This window comes from Grammomys surdaster, unplaced genomic scaffold, assembly GCF_004785775.1.
Source record: "Grammomys surdaster isolate TR1022 unplaced genomic scaffold, NIH_TR_1.0 166, whole genome shotgun sequence".
NCBI lineage: Eukaryota > Metazoa > Chordata > Mammalia > Rodentia > Muridae > Grammomys > Grammomys surdaster.
Genome location: NW_021604614.1, coordinates 2411142 through 2418094, shown reverse-complemented (window position 1 = coordinate 2418094; position 6953 = coordinate 2411142). Strand labels below are relative to the sequence as shown.

General features: G+C 51.2%; 1 protein-coding gene across 1 annotated transcript in view; it reads right to left on the bottom strand.

Moving 5' to 3' along the window:
* Positions 1 to 6953, bottom strand: part of Eln (elastin) — a 46052-nt gene that overhangs the window by 38483 nt on the left and 616 nt on the right. The window lies entirely within an intron of this gene.

Here is a 6953-nt window from a genome sequence, read left to right as displayed (position 1 = left end):
GGGCTCTACCACTGAGCCACGCCCCCAGCCCCTCACTGGGGGATTCTGGAAAGACATTCTACCACTGAATCATGTCCCAGTTCTTGGTTTACTGAGACAAGGTCTCACTACGCATAGTTCAGACTGGTCTTGACCTTGTAAACACTCCCCACTCCCCACTGCACACACCAGACTCCAGAGTAGCTGGGATCTTCGGCAAAACCACCACACCTGGCTTTGCATTTTCTCTCTTCTCACAGTGTCTCAATGAAGTCAGAAGGGCAGAAATTCTGAATGTAGTTCCAGCACACTTGAAATCAGGCCCAGAGAGGTTAAAGGAAGTGGTTGGGGCCACACAGCTGGATAAATACGAAGCCTGGAATGAACTCAGGCTACTTCTCCTGGGTAGGAGGCTTAACACTGTTGCAGAGTGTGCTGCCTGTGGCTGTAGCTGGTCTCTGGGCAAGGGACTCTACTTACCTGTTCTGCCCACTGACTTCTCACAGAGCTGGGCAGCATGGTTCGAGCCAGTTCTAAGAGGGCAGGCTGGCTGGTGACACCAGTTAGGAGATGCGGCTTCTGCCTGGCGCCAGCCATTCCCACTCTGATAGGACAGTGTAAGGAGGCTTGTGTCCTAGGCACAGGGGCAGCTTTATTTGGGTGGGGTTCTGGTCATTTGACCCAGGGCTGTTTGGGGAGGGGCCAGAGACTGGAGGGGTGGGGACACCGTGAATGAGCAAATCAAATAGTTTCCTGAGGAACAGTTAACTCTAAGCCAAGGTCAGTCCCCAGGGATCCGCCAAAGTTCTCATTGGAGAATATTATAGATGCTGACCCCCGAGCTGTTGTCATGGCAACAAATAGAGACTCCTATGCTGAATCATGACCGCAAACCTTGGCAAGTCACCTTGTCATCATGGCCCAGCTCTTCCTTGCTGAAGGAAGCCCAAGAGTCACATGGTGAGGGGACACAAGGTGGGTGCCAGGCAGTTATGTAGCTTGGCAGTGGGTCCAAGGAGACCTCTTAGCCAGATGTCTGTGTGTCTGGCTTCAGAGACTCAGTGACAATACACAGCTGGGCTTGCCTAGTCTCTGGGCCTTGTCAGCCCAGCAGGGTTGGGAGTGTCTGGCTACCATAGGCAGATTGGGCTAAAGTCCTGGCGCCACCACCTCCTGGGGTCTGTGCCCCTTCTTCTCCTGACCCGCTAGAGACTGCATGTCAGGCCCGGATGGTCTGAGCAATCTGTTCAGAGCTTGGGGGACTCGGGGAGGGGTGAGTCTGCAGGAAATAAGCCTTCTAGTGTTATCCTGAGCTGCCAAACACACATGGCCCCAAGCCTTTGATGCTCTCCCTGGCTCTGGCCTCCAGCTCTAAGCTTCATGCTTACAGAGAGAACCTCTGCCTTCTCCCTTCTGATGTTTCTCCACATCTTTTCCTGTTCTCTCTGTCCTCCAGCCCAAAAGCTGCCTGCTGGAAACAATATGGTGGTTTGGAAGAGTGAGGGGACCCAGGACAGAGCTCTCTGGCTTCTCTCCTTTCTCCTCACCATCTGCGTGTGCTCTCAGGCAAGTGACTCAATCTCCTCATTGCTGGGATCACAGGCCTCTGCCACCACACTAGGTTTATTCTGGTGCTAGGAATAAAACCCAGGGCTTTGTGCCTGCTAGGCACGTACTCTGCCAACTGAGCCCCCCAGCCACGCCCCACTCCCCCCCCATCATAGATATGATGTTCGTTGCCTCGTATGGGTTTCAAGCATGCAAACAGAAGAGGACAGATCTAGTCATACCCAGCACAGAGAGCAGTTGTTAAGAGTAAGTGCTGGTGACTTGACTCTTGTTTTCTCTCAGTGCTTGGCTAAGGCCATGTATACTGTAGGTACTTAATAAATGATGGGTGAAGAAGGCAGAGGGATTGTGTCCCTCTCAAGCGCCCTGGGGCTGGCAGAACCCCACTTCCTCTGTCTTGGAGTTCTGCTTTTGGATAGCCCACCTCTAATTAGGCTACTTCCTGAGGAAGCTGTTCCTTCCTTCTGTCCCTCCTCCCTCTACTGCCCACAGCCATGCTTCATAGCCTAGTAACATTGGTCCACCTCCACCCCGAACCCAGGACTCCACAGATAGCTGGAATGCTGTTTTGAGACAGAATCTCACTGTGTAGCCCAAGCTGGTTTTGAACACAAGATTCTCCAGCCTCAGCCACTAGGGTGCTGGCCCGGCAGAGGTGTGCCACCACGCCTGGCTTGAGGTTTTGATTCCTGGTTTTCACTGAGAACACGGAGAAGGCTGAGTCGCTACAGTCATCTTGGCTGCCAAGCCTGACGACTTGAGTTCAATTCCCAGAGCCCACATGGTGGAGCGAAGAGCTGACTCTCCAGAGCTCTGACCACCGCCCTCACTATGGTATATACACAACAGATGTAGAAAGAATCACATCTGTGGACGGGACATGATGAGACATACCTGTAATCCCAGTACTCAGAGGTGGAGACAGGGGGATTTCGAGTTTGAGATCATGCTGCACTTCATAGGCAGTTCAAGGCCAGCCTTGGCTATATATAGGGAGCTCAAGGCTTTCCTGGGTTACACAGGGAGGTTTGAGGCTACCCTGTGCAATATAGCAAGCCCCTTGTCTCAAAGCCATCCACTGCTCATGGAAGCCTCCTCCCCAGGGGTCCTCCTTCCCACCCTCTCTCTTGGTACCAGCAGGGTCTCCTACCGAGAATACCCTCACCTCCCTCCAAGTCCTTCCTTTCTCCAAGGCTGTGCCTGGAGCCTCCATCCTGCCTTCTCCCAGCCGGCCACGGCTCCTCCTGCCTTCAGTGTTCAGTCGGCCACAAGCAGCTGGCTTGGAACACACTTGTGTCTTGTTTTATGTGGGTCTGGCTCATTCCTCTGGCTAGCCTGGGGCGGATCTTTTCTCTCACATGTGAGGATCATGACCTTAGACTTGTAGGGATCAAAACAGTCCTCTGGCTTGGGCTAGAACCCTTGAAAACATCCCTTAGCTCTCTGCCCGTAAGGTCCCTGGGATGGGAGACTCATCAGCCCTCATTTTGTCTGTGTGGTCTTCTCAGGGCTTCCTCCTGGATGGCAGCCTACTTCTCAGCCTCTCGCATTGTTTTCTCTGTTATGCCTTCTTCTCTCCCTCTCCCCTCCCAATTCCTCCCCACTCCTTTTCCCTCCTCTTCCCTAACTCTCCGCCCCTTCCCTCTCCTAACTCTCCTATTCTCTTTTTCCTTTCCAACACAGGGTCTTTCATTGTAGCCCAGGCTAGCCCCTTGAACTCTCTCTATGTAGCTCAGGTTGGATTTGTCCTGTTAATTACAGGCCTGTATCCCCATGTTCAGTTGAACTTAACTTTTCTTTCAAGGGGGACCTCAGATATGCTCAGATTCTCCGAGGCACCCTCCCTGAGACCTCTCCTCTTCTGTCACCTGTTTATGTATCATCTGTCTGTGACAGAGGGAATCAAGCCTCAGAAACTGGGCTGGGGAGGTCAGAAATGGTGAAGAGCACTAATAATTCCAGCACTTGGGAGACAGAGGCAGGAGGATTGCTGCAAGTCTGAGAGGCCAATATGTCCTACATACCATGTTCTAGGCCAGCCAGAGCTACATATTTGAGACCCTAAAACAAATGTTTTAACCTTCGAAAATTAGAGCCAGGTTCAGTGGCTCACAGCTGTAATCCCAGCATTTAGGAACTGGAAGGATCAGGAGTTCAAGGTCTCTCTCAGCCACATAGTGAGTTTGAGACCAACTAGGGCTATATGAAACCCCATCTCAACAAAACAAAACAAACACACAAACGAAATACAAAAAGAAAGAAAAAGAAAAGAAATCTACCTTCAGGGTTGGGCATACAGCTCAGAGGTAGACAACGTGCCTAGCATACACCACCAAGGCCATGGGTTCAGTCCCCAGCACCACAAATAAACAATAATAAATAATAAACAAAACCTTAGAAAAATCAGATAGGAACTAATTGCAAGGACTATCAGCCCTTAAGCAGACTGTAAGAGAATGTGTCACTTTACAATTTCCCTGGCCCATGGACAGACATCTCAGCGGATATGTTTTTATATTATATCATTATTTTATCATCTCAGCAGCAGCTATCAAGTGACTACTGTTTCCCTTGCCCCCAAACCCCGCTGATTCTTAGGGGCTGGGCCCTAAAAAGTAGGAATGTTTCTTCCTTTTTTCAGCCAGGGAAACCTAGAGTCAGCCAGATGAAGCGTCTTAGCCTGGTATCTACATTTGACCTTGGATTTGCTGCCAGGAGGTTCAAAGACCACAGGGAGCAGGGCCGATGGGTCCTGGCAGGGAGCTCTGCCAAACCAGAGTCCAGCAGGGCAGCCTGGATTGAGCAGATAAGACCTCACCAAGCTGTTTGTTGCGTGCACAGAGCAGACTGCCAGGCGCTTTTCAGAAGCCGCCCGTGCTCCCGTGGGTGGGCGGACTGTCCCTTACTCCAACAAGACACACAGAGCTGGATCAAGGGACTAAATCTTTGGCTGTGCATCAGAGGCACCTGGGGAGCTGTTAAAACCCAACTCCCTCAATCGAGATCCTCCACAGATCAAATAAAGGAAGAACCCATGGATCACAGCACTGACCTGGGTGACCGGCATGCCAACCCATCAGGGTTGAACTCTCCTGAGATAAACCTTCAGGGAATAAATGAGGGGAGGGATATTGAAAACATTTCTGGTGTCAGGGAGAGCATTGAACTTAGTTTTATGTCTAATGTACCCCTTTCTCAACACGTACCTTTTCGAAGAAGGTGTTTCATGTAGCCCAGGCTAGCCCACAATTCACTACATAGATGACCTTAAACTCCCGATCTTCCTTTCTCTACAGCTCCAAAATGCTAAGACAGGCATGCTACCATGCCTTTTTTTTTTCTGGTGACCTTTTACTTTATTTTATTTTTTGGGGGCCCCCCCCCCCGGGGCGCGGCCGACATAGAGTCTTACTGTATAACAGAGGCTGCCTCGGAACGTACTCTGTAGCACAGTTCCTGACACCATGCCTGGCTCACACAACTCTTTTAACACAGATGCTGAAGCAAGCCAGTGTTCAAAGGAAATGCTATTACTACCCCCATCAGTGACAAGAACCCCACGGCATGTTCCTCAATAGGGAGACTAGGTTCCCCCAGGACCAGACAGGTGGGGAACTAGGTGTATGTGACCAGTGGCCAACTCCTCCTAGGACTCTGACCTCTTTGCACTTCAGCAGACTCTGAACAGATCTTGAAAGACATCAATTCACATGCCTCTTACTTGAACCCGGTGACTCTGGCCACCTGGGACAGAGTTGAGATTTCTTGTCACAGGGAATAATGAGAGCTGAGTATGGAATGATATCACCCAGGCTACAAGGCGAGGGGCTGTTCTGCCTTTAAAGGAAGGCCCCGCCCCAGGGCTGTCTTGCCCCAATATTCCCTGACACCTCCCTGACTTCATTTTTTTTTTTTTTTGGACCCAGGACAGAAAGCTAGCTGATATTAACTTCCAGGGATGGCTTTAGTCTATCTCAGGATCTATTTCTGTACCTTTCAAGAAAGGGGCTCATGCAGCCCAGGCTAGCCTTGAACTCCTTATACAGCTAAGTATGACCTCGAACTCCTGACTTTGTTGCTTCCACCTCCTGAGAGCTGGGACTACAGGCGTGAGCCACCACCTCTGGTTTATGCGGTGCTGGGGATGGAATACAGAGCCCCGAGCATGCTAGACGAGAACTCCACTAGCTGAGCCACGCCTCTAGCCTTCTTGTAGATGGTACTGACACAAGACTGAGATCCGTAGCTCTGGCTGCCCACCAACTTGATAGCATCCTGTGTCAGGTGTGGTTTTTCATGCCTGGCTTCAGCGTCCCTATTTGTAAAGATAAACAAATACTAGTTCTTTATGATGAACTAGTATAACCACCCAGGGAGGAGGGTGGGCAGATGTTAGGAGACCACATCTGGGGCAGGAGGGTCAGGTGACCCAGAGACACTGCCCTTAACTACTGGCTGCAGGGTCCTCCTGTTGGTACCCAAAAGCCTCAGTCTCGTCCCAGCCCAGGAGCTCTTGTTCTGCAGTGGGCTCCTAGTTCAGCCTCTGACCACAGCCCTGTCCGGCCCCGCCCTGCAGCCTCCTGTTCCCTGTTCAAGTTCAGGTTCCCACGACAACGAGGTCTCCTATGGAAACCAGACCCCAGCAGATGGTTCACAGGCTCACACGTCTCTCCCCACAGCCAGATGCACCTTCCATCTGGGAGCTGACTCCTTCCTCCCCTATAACCCAAGGTGCCTGGTCAGGACACATATCAGATGACTAAAATGATATCTTGAGGCTCAGTGTAGCCTCTGATTCTAAGCATACCCTGTTTGCCAGGAGATGGGCACTTTCCCCTGCTCACACCCTGGCCTGGCCTGTACTCCCTCAGCAAACCCTCATACAGGCATCACACACGCTCACAGACACAGTGATGTCCCTATACCTGGGCACCAGAAGTCTTTAGGACTTTTTTTTTTTTTTTTTTTGAGACAACCTGATAGAGCCCAGATGGCCTCGAACTCACTAGGTAGCCTACGACGCCTTGAATTCCTGATGCTCATGTGACCACCACGCAGGTATGCGTCACCACGCCCACCTAGTTAACTCAGAGCTTCGAGAATGTTCAGCATGCACTCCGTCAACGGAGTCTCCCTCAACCCTCTTAGTTGTTCTTGAGATGGAGTCTGGCTGGCTTTGAACTTACATGTTGGGATCACAGGTGTGGCTCACCACGCCCAGCTGGGTGTTGGACTTCGGCAGATCCCATCAGACAACTTCACGGTTGCTTCCCTGTACCTCCATCTGTCTAGGAACGGACTTGAGAACAGGCTTTCCTACCTTTCCAGACACTCTTCCTTCAGAAACAAACACACACGCACACACCACACACACACACACACACACACACACACACACACACACA